The sequence below is a fragment of the Salvelinus sp. IW2-2015 genome, linkage group LG3 (assembly GCF_002910315.2).
Source record: "Salvelinus sp. IW2-2015 linkage group LG3, ASM291031v2, whole genome shotgun sequence".
NCBI lineage: Eukaryota > Metazoa > Chordata > Actinopteri > Salmoniformes > Salmonidae > Salvelinus > Salvelinus sp. IW2-2015.
Genome location: NC_036840.1, coordinates 1,106,203 through 1,123,406, shown reverse-complemented (window position 1 = coordinate 1,123,406; position 17,204 = coordinate 1,106,203). Strand labels below are relative to the sequence as shown.

The window sequence follows — 17,204 nt, the reverse complement described above, 5'->3', positions numbered from 1 at the left end:
TCCAGAGCATGGAGGCGCTACCAGGAGACAGGCCAGTACATCAGGAGACGTGGAGGAGGCCGTAGGAGGGCAACAACCCAGCAGCAGGACCGCTACCTCCGCCTTTGTGCAAGGAGGTGCACTGCCAGAGCCCTGCAAAATGACCTCCAGCAGGCCACAAATGTGCATGTGTCTGCTCAAACGGTCAGAAACAGACTCCAGACTCCACTCCAGTTACATTGTGTTGTTTAAGTGTTCCCTTTATTTTTTTGAGCAGTGTATTAGAACTAGTGGATATATGGAGGCTTAAATATCCTGACCTAGTGAGGAATACATGGTGGAGGCTCAGTCAAGCTAGTAGTCTTGACTACTTTCTTATGTCATTCTCACTGGCACCAAAAGTTAAAAGAGTGTTGATAGGGGACAGAATTCGTTCAGACAGTCAATTGCGAAAGTATTCAGACATCAATCTACACACAATACCCCATAATGACAAAAACAGGTTTTTAGAAATGTTAAAAAGCTGAAATATCACATTTACATAAGTATTCAGACCCTTTACTCAGTACTTTGTTGAAGCACCTTTGGCAGCGATTACAGCCTTGAGTCTTCTTGGGTATGAAGCTACATGCTTGGCACACCTGCATTTGGTGAGTTTCTCCCATTCTTCTCTGCAGATCCTCTCAAGCTCTGTCAGGTTTGATGGGGAGCTATTTTCAGGTCTCTCCAGAGATGTTCGATCAGGTTCAAGTCCGGGCACTGCCTGGGCCACTCAAGGACATTCAGAGACTTGTCCGAAGCCAATCCTGCTTTGTCTTGGCTGTGTGCTTAATGTTGTTGTCCTGTTGGAAGGTGAATCACCGCCCCAGTCTGAGGTCCTGAGCACTCTGGAGCAGGTTTTAAATCAAGGATCTCTCTGTACTTTGCGCCGTTAATCTTTCCCTCAATCCAGACTAGTCTCCCAGTCCCTGCCACTGAAAAACATCCTCACAGCATGATGCTACCACCACCATTCTTCACCGTAGGGATGGTGCCAGGTTTCCTCCAGACGTGACGCGTGGCATTCAGGCCAAAGAGTTCAATCTTGGCTTCATCAGACCAGAGAATCTTGTTTCTCATGGTCTGAGAGTCCAATTGGTGCCTTTTGACAAACTCCAAGCGGGCTGTCATGTGCTTTTTATTGGGGAGTGGCTTGCGTCTGGCCACTCTACCATAAAGGTCTTATTGGTGGAGTGCTGCAGAGATGGTCGTCCTTCTGGAAGGTTCTCCCATCTCCACAGAGGAACTCTGGAGTTATGTCAAAGTGACCGTTGGGTTCTTGGTCACCCCTCTGACCAAGGGCATTTTTCCTACCGATTGCTCAGTTTGGCAGGGAGGTCAGCTCTAGGAAGAGTTTTGGTGGTTCCAAACTTCTTCCATTAAAGAATGATGGAGGCCACTGTTCTTTGGGACCTTCAATGCTGCGGAACTGTTTTGGTACCCATCCCCAGATCTGTGCCTCAACACAATCCTGTCTCGGAGCGCTACGGACAATTCCCTCGACCTCATGGCTTAGTTTTTGCTCTGACATGTACTGTCAACTGTGGGATCTTATATAGACAGGTGTGTGCCTTTCCAAAAAATTTCCAATCAATTGAATTTACCACAGGTGTACTGCAATCAAGTTGTCTCATAGCAAAGGGTCTAAATACTTACAGTTGAAGTCGGAAGTTTACATGCACTTACGTTGGAGTCATTAAAACTCGTTTTTCAACCACTCCACAAATTCCTTGTTAACAAATTATAGTTTTGGCAAGTCAGTTAGGACATCTACTTTGTGCATGTCGCAAGTAATTTTTCCAACAATTGTGTACAGACAGATTAATTCACTGTATCACAATTCCAGTGGGTCAGAAGTTTACATACACTAAATTGGCTTGGAAAATTCCAGAAAATGATGTCTTGGCTTTAGAAGCTTCTTATATGCTAATTGACATCATTTGAGTCAATTGGAGGTGTACCTGTGGTTGCATTTCAAGGCCTACCTTCAAACTCAGTGCCTCTTTAGTTGACATCATGGGAAAATCAAAAGAAATCAGTCAAGACCTCAGAAAAAAATTTGTAGACCTCCACAGGTCTGGTTCATCCTTGGGAGCAATTTCCAAATGCCTGAAGTTACCACGTTCATCTGTACAAACAATAGTACGCAAATATAAACATCACGGGACCACGCAGCCGCCATACCGCTCAGGAAGGAGGAGATTAACGTACTTAGGTGCGAAAAGTGCAAATCATCCCAGAACAACACAAGGACCTTGTGAAGATGCTGGAGGAAGCAGGTATCTATATCCACAGTAAAACGAGTCCTATATCGACATAACCTGAAAGGCCGCTCAGCAAGGAAGAAGCCACTGCTCCAAAACCGCAATAAAAAAGCCCGACTACGGTTTGCAACTGCACATGGGGACAAAGATTGTACTTTTTGAAGAAATGTCTCTGGTTTGATGAAACAAAAATAGAACTGTTTGGCCATAATGACCATCATTATGTTTCGAAGGAAAAAGGGGGATGCTTGCAAGCCGAAGAACACCAACCCAACCGTGAAGCACGGGGGTGGCAGCATCATGTTGTGGGGGTACTATGCTGCATGAGGGACTGGTGCACTTCTCAAAATAGATGGCATCATGAGGTAGGAAAATTATGTGGAGATATTGAAGCAACATCTCAAGACATCAGTCAGGAAGTTAAAGCTTGGTCACAAATGGTCTTCCAAATGGACAATGACCCCAAGCATACTTCCCTTTCTGATATTCTGCATAGCACCAGGGACATGTAAAAGACAAACCTGACCTCTCTCCTCTCTGGGCCACAGTTGACTGAGCCCCAGCTGAGGGAAGAAGTGCAACTGCCAACACCAGAGTCCAAAGGGATACATTCTAATAAGTATATCACATAAGTATATTATGCAGAAAATACATCTTAATTATCTATGTTACACAACTAATTCTGATCCATCTGCCACATGTTGCTTCAATATATCTACATAATTTTCCTACCTCATGATGCCATCTATTTTGTGAAGGGCACCAGTCCCTCCTGCAGAAAAGCACCCCACAACATACTGAATTATAAGTGAAATAATCTGTCAGTAAACAATTGTTGGAAAAATTACTTGCGACATGCACAAAGTAGATGTCCTAACCGACTTGCCAAAACTATAGTTTGTTAACAAGAAATTTGTGGAGTGGTTGAAAACGAGTTGTAACGACTCCAACCTAAGTGTATGTAAACTTCCGACTTCAACTGCATTTATTATTGCCATCGAAATGTTAGCTGTTAAAATGAGATCCAACAATAATATCAAGGTGTTTCAAATCCAGGGCTTAAAAATATAGGTGTCATTGTACTCTGATGATTCATGTTTTCTTTTTAATCCACAATTTGGATCCCTCCACAGCCTCATAGAGGATCTAGAAACTTTTTCTAACCTCCCTGGACTACAACCAAATTATGATAAGTGTACTATATTTCGTGTTGGATCACAAAAAAGTTTGACATTACCGTGTAGTTTACCAATAAAATGATCTGATGGGGATGCGGGCATACTCGGAATAAATATCCCGAAAGAAAGAAATGAACTCACTCCAATACATTTTTATAGAAAGTTAGCAAAAATAGATAAGATCTTTCTACCATGGAAAGGAAAATAACTGTCTATTTGTGGAAAAATCACCCTGATTAACTCTTTAGTCATATCCAAATGTACCTATTTGCTTATGGTCTTGCCTACACCTAGCGACCTGTTTATTAAATTATATGAGCAAAATATATTCAATTTTGTTTGGAACGACCAAAATTGGTTAAAGAAAATTGTGATAAATAAAAAAGTATACAAGTTTCATTTAAGGACCAAAAAATGTACAGCTGTGCTATAAAAAATATATAAAGATTGCAAAATAGTTGGGAAGAGATTTGATGTACCGATTCCATGGTAAAACAATGCCAGAATCAAATATTTTAATTTTTCTATTTGAATTATTATACAAAATTCTTACAACCAAAAGAATGTTATATACAGTATATACAACCATCCCAGCTCTGCAGATTTTGCTGCGAAGAGAGATTCATTAGATCATTTGTTTTGGTACAGTCCATATGTAGCTTGTTTTTTGTCACAGGTCTAGGATTGGTTGGGAGAAGTGCAACATTTACCTGGAGCTAACTCTGCAGATAGCACTACTGGGTGATTTGAAAAGTAATGGTCAATTGATCAATAATATAATAATATTTTTAGCAGAAATGTTTATCTTTAATTTACAATCTGTAGAAACCATGAGAATAGAAAGGTTCAGAACATTTGTGAAACATCACAGCACAGTTTAATAAAAAATGTATGGTGTTATGAGATAGATGGGAGGGGTTGAGTGGAGCTGAAGGGTGGGATTAAAAACAACATAACTAATGTAAAATATACTGTGTCCGTAAAATGTATATATGTTCAGAACTTTTGTGAAACAGCACAGTTAAAAATATATGGCAAAATAAAATCAAACTAATGAGCTTCAGAGATAGATGGGAGGGGTTGATGGTAGTTGAAGGATGGGATTAAAAACAAACAAAAGATAACTATTGTAAAATACATTGTGTCCGTAAAATGTATATAGTATGTATAAGCTGGAAGTAGAAGCCTAAGTGTTGTTGTCCATTAGTTTACTCCAATAAGGAGAGGGGTGGTAGGGTTAGGGGAAAATAATGAAGGAAAACATATTAAAAAAATATATATATATATATATATATATATATATATTTACAAAAAATATATGGGGGATTAGAAATTATTGCTTCCCGTTCTTAAATTGAGTTTTTGCTTCAAACAGCTGAAAATACAATATTTTTGATTATGGAAAATATGTCCGGCTTAACAGATTCAGTCCAGATTTTGTATTTAGACTCATTACATCCGTTTTTTATGGTTTCAATAAAAAAAGTGTTGTTGCTCATTTCAAATATGGCCACACTGTACTTAGCACATAGGCTAATGCTAAAAATATTCTTCTCATGAACCATAAATCAGATTGACTCCAGATTTGGTATATACACTATGAATTAGCCTCTAATGAATTTGAGAATGATTAGTTGCTGTATGGTGCCACTAGATGACACCATAGCACACCAGGTCTATAAACACTGATGGACATAGGGCCATGACATATGCTATGTAAACCTTATGCACAGTGCCGTCTATACTCCTAAAGGTTGGATTTGAAAGCAAAAAAATTACTGTGCAGATCGTTTAGAAATTACAGCACTTTTTCTACATAGTCCCCCCCATTTTAGGGGAGTATTGGGGCAAAATTATTGGGACAAATTCACTTATGTGTATTAAAGTGTTTAAATGTTAAGTATTTGTTCCCATATTCATAGCACGCAATGACTATATCAAACTTGTGACTCTGTTGGATACATTTGCTCTTTGTTTTGGTTGTGTTTGCGCTAATTTTGTGCCCAATAGAAATTAATGGTAAAATAGAGCACTGCAGTCACACTAATTTAAATGAATGAATTACCCTTTTCATTCACTGTAAGTAAATTCAGATTTTTAACCACAATTCTATGGAACTGGAAGAAGGTGAATGTTTTCATAAACCACTGTCTTATGAGCAGCCAATAACCCAGAAAACAGAGCATACATGTATGTGACCACTACCAGACGGACAACATGTTCTGTCTCAATGTGAGACAATGGAGACTGGCAGGAGTTTATGGCAACTCACCATAAGCTGGTTGAAATGAACATTCAGTCACCATTAGTCACTTTCACAGTGGTGGAGACACAGCTGCTATGAGAAGAGACTATTCATCATTGTCTACTTTAGTTTCAACCAGTTACACTGGTCCAGATAAATGTGTCAATGACCATAAGCTCCTGCCAATCTCCATTGTTACGGCTGTGAGAAGAAGCGGAATGGTGAATGGACCCAAGGGCGTTGCCACAGCAAGTGTTATGCGAGTCACAAGTAATACAGAGGGAAAAGGATAATATAAATCAATACCAGCTCTCAAATTCATACCTTGACCATCGATGAGATCAAAATGATAGTTTTAACCATGTTTTGAGGCTATACAGTGTTGGTAGCCGTTGAACTAAGGCAGGGCTCTCCAACCCTATTTCCAGAAAGCTACCCTCCTGTAGGTTTTTGCTCCAACCCCAGTTGTAACTAACCTGATTCAGCTTATCAACCAGCTAATTATTAGAATCAGGTGTGCTAGATTAGGGTTGGAGTGAACACCTACAGGACAATAGCTCTCCAGGAACAGGGTGGGAGACCCCTGAACTAAGGTCATGAGGTATTTATACTGTAAGTTATATTCTGCAAGAAGCAATGGCTATATATCATTAATTAAAAAGTCCAAAAATGTATGTACCAATCACATATTCCCCCTTTAATAATATATATATATATATATAAAACAAAGAATTACACAAATAACACAAATATCATGTATTATCAGTATTAATTGCACATTCATTTCACAAACTCACCCTCTATCTACACTTCTGCTCCTATGACAAACATTTCTACATGGAAACAGCCCTTCATGTCTATAATACATCTTTAGCAGTAAAGGATATAAACTAATTGAGAGAAAAACGGAACAACATAAGCTTGTTTACTGATCCAGCCACCTTCAATGTATACAAACAGCAGCATCCTCCTCCCTGGCCTAGATCCTGAATCTTAGTGCAACAATGGCCACAGCGTTACTTTCTTTTCTTCACGTTGGGCCGAACCTTGCATAGTTCTTGTTGACCTGAGAGAGTCGGATTATTTGGCCTTGAAGTCCTGCCACATGTATTCTGGAGACAGAATCTTAGTGGGCTTGTTGTAAAGGAGATATCTGTTCAGGTGGCTTTCCTCCTGCCATGCTGCCTCGATGGAGTTGGCGGCATCAGCCTCCAGCTGCTCGCGGCAGTACTTTGCCAGCTTGTGCACGTCCCCCACATAGCCAGCGATGGTGGCGCCTCCCGTAGTCTCCTTCCCCCGCGGGAATGTAGGCCCGCGAGGCAGGACGGCGTTCGTAAGGGTAGTGCTCGTGGGTCTGCTCATAGTAACCCGGGTGAACAGCGGCCACCAGCCTGCTCAATGTTTCTGCCCCCCACCGGCCGTGGAACTTCGTGTCCACATCCAAGCAGAAGATGTAGTCCGCCTCCTTGCCTATCTGGTTCTCGATGGTGGTCCGGATCATCTCCATCCTCCGGGAGGAGATCTCCTACCAGCGGTTGCAGCCAGGGACTGGGACTTTCTACCGGGAGTGAGGACCACCGCTGGCACGTCTTCCCTCGGTCAGTGAAGATGTAGTAGTGCACTTAGAAATCCACCATGAAATGCTTCTCGGCAGTCTCCAGAAAGTCACGCAGGAAGCGCACATACCTAAAATACAACGAGAACCAAGTGGGTTTCAGTTGCCCGTCTCATATGGCAAGAGGATAACTCAATGTTCTGTAATTCTGACATAATATATAATCTAAATCAAGATATTTTCCAACTTTGAGGTAGGCCTGCTGAGACTGAGACTCACTAGCTTGGGAAAAAGGGTGTAGTGGAGACTAAGGTACTCAAAGGTTGGCAGTCAAAAGCGTGGAACTTTCAGCGAGGAACATTTAACAACAAAATGTGTGGGTTGTTCTTCTCAGGTAACCAGAGCAAGTGCGAACTAAGTTTGAACCTATTTTTACCGGTCACTCTTGTACATGTCCATGTGACATGTGTTTTTATGTACCCAGGAGGTAGTGAAAGGTCAAGAGAATTGATGGTCTAGCAGGGTCCATGCTCTATGTATAGGCTACTGTGAGTGTGAGTGAGTGAGCGACACGGGGAACAGGGAGGAGGGAGGGAGAGACGAGAGACAGCAACAAATCAAGCCGACTGGTGCTATAGTAGACACATTTTTTTAGTTATTTTTTATTTCACCTTTATTTAACCAGGTAGGCCAGTTGAAAACAAGTTCTCATTTACAACTGTGACCTGGCCAAGATAAAGCAAAGCAGTGCGACAAAAACAACAACACAGAGTTACACATGGGATAAACAAACGTACAGTCAATAACACAATAGAAAAATCTGTATACAGTGTGTGCAAATGAAGTAAGGAGGTTAGGCAATAAATAGGCCAATAGTGGCGAAGTAATTACACTTTAGCAATTTACACTGGAGTGATATGTGCAGATAAGGATGTGCAAGTAGAAATACTGGTGTGCAAAAGAGCAGAAAAAAAAAAAACAATATGGGGATGAGGTAGGTAAATGGGTGGATGGACTATTTACAGATGGGATGTGTACAGTTGCAGCGATCGGTAAGCTGCTCTGACAGCTGACGCTTAAAGTTAGTGAAGGAGATATAAGTATCTTCAGTGAACTTCAGTGATTTTTGCAATTCGTTCCAGTCATTGGCAGCAGAGAACTGGAAGGAAAGGCGGCTAAAGGAGGTGTTGGCTTTGGGGATGACCAGTGAAATATACCTGCTGGAGCGCGTGCTATGGGTGGGTATTGCTATGGTGACCAGTGAGCTGAGATAAGGCGGAGCACACCTAGCAAAGACTTATGGGTGACCTGGACCCAGTGGGTTTGGCGACAAATATGTAGCGAGGACCAGCCAAAGAGAGCATACAGGTTGTAGTGGTGGGTAGTATATGGGGCTTTGGTGACAAAATGGATGGCACTGTGATAGACTGCATCCAATTTGCTGAGGAGAGTGTTGGAGGTTAATTTGTAAATGACATTGCCGAAGTCAAGGATCGGTAGATAGTCAGGTTTACGAGGGTATGTTTGGCAGCATGAGTGAAGGAGGCTTTGTTGCAAAATAGGAAGCCGATTTTAGATTTAACTTGGGATTGGAGATGCTTAATGTGAGTCTGGAAGGAGAGTTTACACTCTAGCCAGACACCTAGGTATTTATATATTCTAAGTCAGAACCGTCCAGAGTAGTGATGCTGGTCGGGGAGGCGGGTGCGGGCAGTGATCGGTTGAAGAGCATGCATTTGTTTTACTTGCATTTAAGAGCAGTTGGAGGCCACGGGAGGAGTGTTGTATGGCGTTGAAGCACGTTTGGAGGTTTGTTAACACAGTGTCCAAAGAAGCGCCAGATGTATACAGAATGCTGTCATCTGCGTAGAAGTGGATCAAAGAATCACACACAGCAAGAGCGACATCATTGATATATACAGAGAAAAGAGTCGGCCCAAGAATTGAACCCTGTGGCACCCCCATAGAGACTGCCAGAGGTCCGGACAACAGGCCCTCCGATTTGACACACTGAACTCTATCTGAGAAGTAATTAGTGAACCAGGTGAGGCAGTCATTAGAGAAACCAAGGCGGTTGAGTCTGCCGATAAGAATACGGTGATTGACAGAGTCGAAAGCCTTGGCCAGGTCGATGAAGACGGCTGCACAGTGCTGTCTTTTATCGATGGCGGATATGATATCGTTTAGGACCTTGAGCGTGGCTGAGGTGCACCCGTGACCAGCTCGGAAACCAGATTGCATAGCGGAGAAGGTACGATGGGATTCGAAATGGTCAGAGATCAGTTTGTTCACTTGGCTTTCGAAGACTTTAGAAAGGCAGGGCAGGATAGATATAGGTCTGTAACAGTTTGGGTCTAGAGTGTCTCCCCCTTTGAAGAGGGGGATGACCGCGGCCGCTTTCCAATCTTTAGGAATCGCAGACGATACGAAAGAGAGGTTGAACAGACTAGTAATAGGGGTTGCAACAACGGCGGCAGATAATTTTAGGAAGAGAGGTTCCAGATTGTCTAGCCCAGCTGATTTGTAGGGATCCAGCTTTTGCAGCTCTTTCAGAACATCAGCTGTCTGGATTTGGGTGAAGGAGAAGTGGGGGGGGGCTTGGGCCAGTTGCTGCGGGGGGTGAAGAGCTGTTGGCCGGGGTTGGGGTAGCCAGGTGGAAAGCATGGCCAGTCGTAGAGAAATGCTTATTGAAATTCTTGATTATCGTGGATTTAACAGTGGTGACAGTGTTTCCTAGTCTCAGTGCAGTGGACAGCTTTACAGTGTCCCACAACTTTTTGGAATTAGTGCGGCAGGAGGCACATTTCTGTTTGAAAAAGCTAGCCTTTGCTTTCCTAACTGACTGTGTTATTGGTTCCTGACTTCCCTGAAAAGTTGCATATCGCGGGGACTATTCAATGCTAGTGCAGTACGCCATGTGATGGCATTTTCCTGTATTACCAAATGAGGAGAGTTACAAACCACACACCAGTCAGAGTTATACTTAAACTTAATCTTAAATTATATGAGCTTTACAATAGCCCTTTGACTCTCAGATCAATTCAGTTTCTATAATGAATTCTGAGAGTCCCTACAGAAGAATACAAAGATCTTTTATAGCCAAGATACACCCCTCTCAACTTACATGACGAACCACAGATCTTAGGAACAGTTCACAAAGGTTAAGATTTGTATGAAAGATATCTATAAAACATAGCAGACAGTTACTGCTGTCTCAACAGTTCTCATTGTAAAGACCAGTGTCTGGCCCCCTCCTACTCCAAACTGGAACCCGTCTCACCCTGGTACGGTATAGCACAAAAACACTACCTTTACTATCTGGAATGCTCTTTAGGCTTTATTACCCAAAGACATCGTAAATCTCCTCTGTCAGTGCTATCTCATAGAGGCCCATCCTCAGTGGAACACACACACACAATAGTCGACAGATTCTATTCTGTCGAATAAAACAACCATTCTAATGCAATACAAAGATTATAATATAATCTTTCAAGCACTATAACATAATCTTGCAATTTTCCACGACAGCCACAGGGTGTTTTTGTGCTGGTCAAGGGCAGTCAAGTCTGGAGTGAACCAATATATGTTCTTAGTTCTACATTTTTTGAATTGGGCATGCTTATTTAAGATGGTGAGGAAAGCACTTTTAAAGAACAACCAGGCATCCTCTACTGACAGGATGAGGTCAATATCCTTCCAGGATACATGGGCCAGGTCGATTAGAAAGGCCTGCTCGCAGAAGTGTTTTAGGGAGCTTTTGACAGTGATGAGGGGTGGTCGTTTGACCGCGGACCCATAACAGACGCAGGCAATGAGGCAGTGATCGCGGAGATCTTGGTTGAAAACAGCAGAGGTGTATTTAGAGGGCAAGTTGGTCAGGATGATATCTATGAGGGTGCCCATGTTTACGGATTTGGGATTGTACCTGGTAGGTTCTTTGATAATTTGTGTGAGATTGAGGGCATCTAGTTTAGATTGTAAGCATATCCCAATTTAGTTCACCTCTATCGTCCGAGTACAAACTCGGACGATAGATGGGGGGCAATCAATTCACATATGGTGTCCAGGACACAGCTGGGAGCTGAGGGGGGTCTAAAACAAGCGGCAACAGTGAGGGACTTATTTCTGGAGAGATAGATCTTAAAAAGTAGAAGCTCGAACTGTTTGTGCATGGACCTGGACCTGGATAGTATGACAGAACTCTGCAGGCTATCTCTACAGTAGATTGCAATTCCGCCCCCTTAAGCAGTTCTGTCTTGACGGAAAATTTTGTAATTGGGGATGGAAATGTCAGAATTTTTGGTGGCGTTCCTAAGCCAGGATTCAGACATAGCTAGGATATCAGGGTTGGCGGGGTGTGCTAAAGCAGTGAATAAAGCAAACTTAGGGAGGAGGCTTCTGATGTTAACATGCATGAACCCAAGGCTTTTACGGTTGCAGAAGTCAGCAAATGAGAGCGCCTGGGGACACACAGGGCCTGGGTTAACCTCTACATCACCAGAGGAACAGAAAAGGAGTAGGATGAGGGTACGGCTAAAGGCTATAAGAACTGGTCGTCTAGTGCTTTGGGAACAGAGAATAAAAGTAGCAGATTTCTGGGTGTGGTAGGATAGATTCAGGGCATAGTGTACAGACAAGGGTATGGTAGGGTACAGTTGGGGTAAACCTAGGCATTGAGTGACGATGAGAGAGGTTGCATCTCTGGAGGCACTAGTTAAGCTAGGTGCGGTCTCCGCATGTGTGGGGGGTGGGACAAGGGGGCTATCTGAGGCATGTTGAGCAGGACTAGGGGCTCCGCAGTAAAATAAAACAATGAGAGCTGCCCTAAACAACAGTATACAAGGCATGTTGACATTAGAGAGAGGCATAAAGAAATCACAGGTGTTGATTAGGAGAGGTAAGACAATAACTGGTGAGACAACAACGGGTAAACAGCTAAGACAACAACAACGGGTAAATGACAATAAATGGGCAGAGAGGGTCAGTTACCTACACACAGGGCCTAAGTTCGAGGCTGGGGCTGACAGACAAACAAAATGAAGTACCGTGTTAATGAACAGTCCAGCAGGCATCAGCTGTGTAGCCGAGTGATCATAGGGTCCAATGAGCAGCAATAGATGAAACAGGGAGCCGTTCGGTAGTCGATTACTATGCTAGGTGAGCGGGAGACAGTGTTCAGGAAGCTAGCGGGCCGGGGCTAGCAGATGGATCTTCACCACATCCACAACACAGAGGCCGGTTGAGATCCAGGCCAAATTGGCAGGAGAGGTATTGTAGTTGGTGTACTTCGTTTGCTAGCCGAGAGATGGGCCTAGCTCGAAGCTAACTGGTGCATGCTTCTGGACAAGGGCGTTAGCCACAATAGCCACTCGGTAGCAGCTAGCTAGCTGAGAAGATCCGGTATAATAGTCCAGATTTTGCGGGCAGGAATCCGGTGATGTAGTGGAAAAAAGAAGCAGTCTGACATGCTCAGGGCTGATATCGCGCTGTATAGACTGCCATGTATTATCCGGGCTATCTGGGCTAAAGTGGCTGGTGTCCGTGCTAAAGGTAAAGACCGCTAGCAGTGGCTAACAATGGCTAAATAGCTAGTAGCTAATTAGCTGGATAGCTTCTGATGGAGGTTCCAGCTATAAGGCCTAAAAAATAGCAGATCCGTACCACATTGGGTGAGGATGGTTGCAGGAAGGTATATTTAAATCGAAAATGGAAAATAAATATTGAAATATAATGAAATGTACACAAAAAAACCCGGAAAAGACTGAATATTTACATGGGACAAAATCAAATACGTCTTACTGCTGCGCCATCTTGGGGAAGAAAAAAAATAGCTGCCATAGCTAGGTTATTTATCATCCAATATGATTACGTAGTACCTTTCCTGACTGCATCAAGATACCACTCAGATTTTAACGTGACTTAAAAAATATGGTCGCAGGAAGATGTTTTTCAATTCATCAGGGGGTGTTGCAGCACCCTCAGCACTCCTACTGCCCGTGGCTTTGCCTAAGCAACATTAACATATAAAAACAGTTCTGTAGCAATGTGGTTTGTGCAATAGGCTATAGGCCCAATACATTATCATCAAATCAAATGAATTTATATAGCCCTTCTTACATTAGCTGATATCTCAAAGTGCTGTACAGAAACCCAGCCTAAAACCCCAAACAGCAAGCAATGCAGGTGTAGAAGCACCTGCATATCATCACTGCATATTGGCTATGCTTGAATTGCCATGCCAATGTTGTTCTTCTCAGACCATTTTGAAATTATATTTCAAAATTGTAGGTACATGATCACACTGGTAATAGATCATTTGTTGTATTTACTCTCATCTGACTCACCGTCCCTCTGCTCTCCCTGTCTCCGCTGACTAAAAGTGGGCATTCTTCCAGCTGATGGCGAAACTCAAGTTGCACTGCATTATTTCTGCCTCATGCACCAATTCATGTTGTTACTCATGGTAGCCTAGTGGTTAAGTAGTTGAAAGGTTGCTTGCTCGAATCCCTGAGCAGACTGGGTGGAAAATATGTTGATATGCCCTTGAGTCTCTCTCTAGTCATGGCTTTACAGGTTTCGAAATTTCACAGTATCAACTTTGCTGTGTGCTTGAGGCTTCTTTATATAGCCTAAGGCTCGAGGAAACCATGCCGACACGATGATCTGAGGTATCTGATTGGCCAGCGGTAGACCTATACGTGCACTTGATTTGCTCTATGGGCCTGCCGGATATGCAGAGTTCTACCTTCAGACACATGAAATGGTTCAAAATGGGAACACAACGAGAAAAAAATTGGATTGCAAGGCTTTATCATTGTTTTTGTTTTACAGAAATGTTAGATGATCGACTACGAATGTTATTCTATATTTGAGGCTCAGTGCTACCAGACATCCTGGTAGGGACGGCTGACGTGTGTGAGACTACTTACTTGCCAACAGCAAAGACGGTTGTGGCAATGCTGAGGTGCATAGGCTTGTAAATGCTGTCACAACCAAGGGATTAAAGGTGCCTTCTCAGACAATTGGTGCCAACCAAGGGGTAACAGCTACCACATTGGTGCGCCTGAAAAAACAAAAGATATGTTAAAAGCTTGTGAACGCTCAGAGATATTCAATGCATCATAAGCAACTCTTTCATAGTGACTACATTTCCTGTACTTCCAAATGCACCTTCTCCTACTGATACTATGTCTACTACTAACAATAATACATTCATAATAACTTACCCCTTTAACACACTGGGCTGCTTATACAGGAGTCTGAAAAGACCATGCAAAAAATGACATTGTAAAATAGCGTACTGCTTTCAAAATGGCTGCAGTTGGTGAGTTTTGCAAAGAGGTGGTATCGGGTGAGATGATTATATTAGAGTAGACCAAAGAAGAGTCTCACCCCTGTGGGGACAGCATGTCCCGTGTCCTACAACTACAGTTTTCCTGCCTGAAATTGACAGGGTCCTGCTGACACAACCTTCAGAGGGGGTTCAAGTTAATACTGAATGATAGCATCAGGAGAGGTTGTGGAGGGTTAGGGGTTCACAAAAAAAATATACAAAAATAAGTTGTTTGTTTATTATGTCAGTAACACAAATTGTCTTACCCCCAAACTTCTAGAATTCTGACGTCCTTATTTTCATCTTACTGTTGAAGATAAAAAGGAACATTTTAGGTGAATTAACTAGTATGTGAAATCAAACAGAAAAGAAGTGTAAAATGTAATTATTTACATATTTACAATGGTAATGTAATCAGAAAATGTGATCTCAAATTAGATCTTAATCCCTGGTCCTGACTCTCATTGTCATGAGCCCACAGGGCTTTTTTAGAAGGCTACATTTCAGCAATCACCTATAAAATAAATGATGGCATCGTGTCTTTCTGATGGGATTATATACGGGATGGGATTTCTATCAAGATTGGATTATATCATTGACAAAGTTACAAACAAATGAACACTAAACAAGTTCCCGATTTTACCCAAATGATGAGTAACAATATGTTAAAACCAGGACTCTAAATAGGAGATAGAGGATTGATTAACACCATGTACATCAGCTATGATATCGACAATGCCCAAAAACGTATAGTGCAAACACAAGTGTTGACACACATACAGAAGAACAATGGTGCGTAATCAGAGTACATACACAACAAGTGGACGTAATTCAACAATGTGAGCAGAGCTAATAATAGAAGTATATTATAATTAAATATCATGAATATCAAAAGTGGACATCACAATATTCATAGATTGACATAATAAATGATATCATAATCGTGGAAACCATCAGTATGACAACACTCATACTGTACATTGTATTCTGATGTTGTTCTAAGATTATGATTAAGTTTCTCCAAAGATCAGATATCACTAGTTTGACTTAATAAAATACGGAAAAAGCAACATACACCAAAAGTGTGATTCCAAGAACTGGCAGAGTGATGGAAGGACAGATATTTGTGCAAAAACGCATTGTTCCTCACAAAGTTTGTAATTCTATTCAATCAAACTTTGAGTGTTTGAAGTAATGCAGGACTGTATCACAAAGTCGGTATAATCTGTGCCTTTTACTGTTTCACCAGCAAGGATGTAGGCCTACCCAGTGCCAGTGGACCATGTAAATATGGGTGTGACCGATGCTCATGTGTAAGGTAAGAAAAGCACCATATATCTATAGAACAACAAACACACTATTGAACAGGTTAAGCATGTTGTTTTTATGTTGGAGGGCATTGAATGGCAGGAATACCATAAACTGTTCCACTTTTTCTTGTTAAAGTGGCACTCCAGTCTCCTTTTCACCAGATCTGTCACCTGATTTACTTAAAAAAAAACATATTTTGTTCTCTATTGCTTCTATATTGTTCCTCAAGCAAGGTTTGAGGCCGATGATGTCGCTGGAGGAAGTCTTTAAACAACTTTGACTTAAAGGAATGAACCGGAGGGTAATACCACCTATATTTGACCTCATGGTGAAATCCCTGAGCGGTTAACTTTCACTCCGGCAAGTGAGTCGGACACCTGTATCTTTGTAATGGCTGGGTGTATTGATACACCATCCAAAGTGTAATTAATAACTTCATCATGCTCATTGGGCTATTCACTGTCTGTTTTTTATTACATTTTTACCCATCTACCAATAGGTGCCCTTCTTTGCGAGGCACTGGAAAACCTCCCTGGTCTTTGTGGTTGAATCTGTTGTTGAAATTCACTGCTCGACTGAGGGACCTTACAGATAATTGTATGTGTGGGGTACAGAGATGAGGTAGTCTTTCAAAAATCATGTTAAACACTATTATTAAACACAGAGTGAGTCCATGCAACTTATATGACTTGTTAAGCACATTTTTACTCCTGAACTTATTTAGGCTTGCCATAACAAAGGGGTTGAATACTTATTGACTCAAGACATTTCAGCTTTTCATTGTTAATTATACTGAACAAAAATATAAACGCAGCATGCAAGAAATCAGTCAATTTAAAAAAATTAAATAGAAACTAATGTAGTAATATCACATGACTGGGAATACAGATATGCATCTTGTTGGTCACAGATACCTTATAAAAAAAGTAGGGGCGTGGATCAGAAAGCCAGTCAGTATCTGGTGTGACCATCATTTCCCTCAGGCAGCGTGACACATCTTCTTTGCATAGAGTTGAGCAGGCTGTTGATTGTGGCCCTTGGAATGTTGTCCCACTCCTCATCAATGGTTGTGTAAAATTGCTGGATATTGTCGGGAACTGGAACACCCTGTCATAAACGTTGATCCAGAGCATCCCAAACATGCTCAATGGGTGACATGTCTGTTTAGTATGCAGGAAATGGAAGAACTGGGACATTTTCAGCTTCCAGGAATTGTGTACAGATCCTTATAACATGGGGCAGTGCATTATCATGCTGAAACATGAGGTGATGGTGGAGGAAGAATAGCATGACAATGGGC

General features: G+C 42.0%; 1 pseudogene; it reads right to left on the bottom strand.

The window, feature by feature from the left end:
• Positions 1-6,407: 6,407 nt before the first annotated feature.
• LOC111955659 (globoside alpha-1,3-N-acetylgalactosaminyltransferase 1-like) lies at positions 6,408-14,669 on the bottom strand (annotated as a pseudogene).
• Positions 14,670-17,204: the final 2,535 nt, after the last annotated feature.